The following is a 1,239-nucleotide window of genomic DNA, read 5'->3' as shown; positions in this document are numbered from 1 at the left end:
CAATATATCGGCAGAAGGTGTACACTCAAGTTTTATATTTATACGAGATCATATATATATATATACGTATATATGTATATATATATATATATACACAATATTGTTATAACTTGATCTTAATGCTAATGACTTTATTCTATTTTTTATATATTAACATATATTATTAAATCTAAGATTTTGATTAGATTCAATTTTGCAATTAGCAAATGACGTTTTAATTGTTTCTTCTTGTAAAATTTAATCAAATTCGAATCTTAAATCTGACATAATTATAAAACATGTTTCCAATAATAATTAGAAATAATCTTTTAGTTCACCTCTGACATGCAAACATTGGAAATTCTTGTGTCTTGGCATAAGTATAAAATTATCTATCAATAGCAATATTATTATTTTTGTATACATACTTAATTATAAATTATTTAACTAGCTTTGCATAAAGAGAATTATTTTTTTATGAAAGAACACATTTAAATTAGATAAATCTTAATAAAATTTTGGGAGATCGATTACTTTTTTTATTAATGTATTATATTGTTAAAAAAATTTTTGTTATAGTAAACTCTAAACAGTTTTAAATAAATTATCACAAAAGTCTTAATGTTGCTTTTATATATGTGTTTTGTTTTTTTTTCCGTTTTACAATCTTATTTTTTAATCATATCAATCGGATTTTGATACATATTTTATGATATTTAATGTGATTAATGATATCAAGAAGATAATTAGAAAATTTAAAGGAGCAATTAAAAATTTTAATGAATAGATGTAGATATTTTAATTGTTTGCTTATATGGAGACATTTGTTAAAACTTTGCAATCCATTGATGGCACAGTGCTATCGTGCAAGAAATTAGATTTATTAAAATACACATGACTTATTATTATTGCATGTAATTGTTATAGATTAAAATATAAAATAAAATTGCTTGATAATGCAGAAACAATTATATACATAATTAAACAGTAATTACAATTTGAACAATACGTTTATGGCGAAAAAAATTTGCAGTTTAATTTGGATTATAGCCATAGTTTTGTCGCAATTAGATAGTGCAATTATGTATATGGTACGTAGATAGACTGGAAAGTATTAAAAGTGATTTATATATTATATGTGAATTAAATAGAATAAACGGATCTATAAAAGATTAGCATGCAATAAAATAATTAAATGATTATTATTAATGAGATTGAATATTGACAGTACAGGTTATATAGAACATATATATATATATA

The sequence above is a fragment of the Atta colombica genome, unplaced genomic scaffold, assembly GCF_001594045.1.
Source record: "Atta colombica isolate Treedump-2 unplaced genomic scaffold, Acol1.0 scaffold175, whole genome shotgun sequence".
NCBI lineage: Eukaryota > Metazoa > Arthropoda > Insecta > Hymenoptera > Formicidae > Atta > Atta colombica.
Note: the sequence above shows the minus strand (reverse complement) of the source record.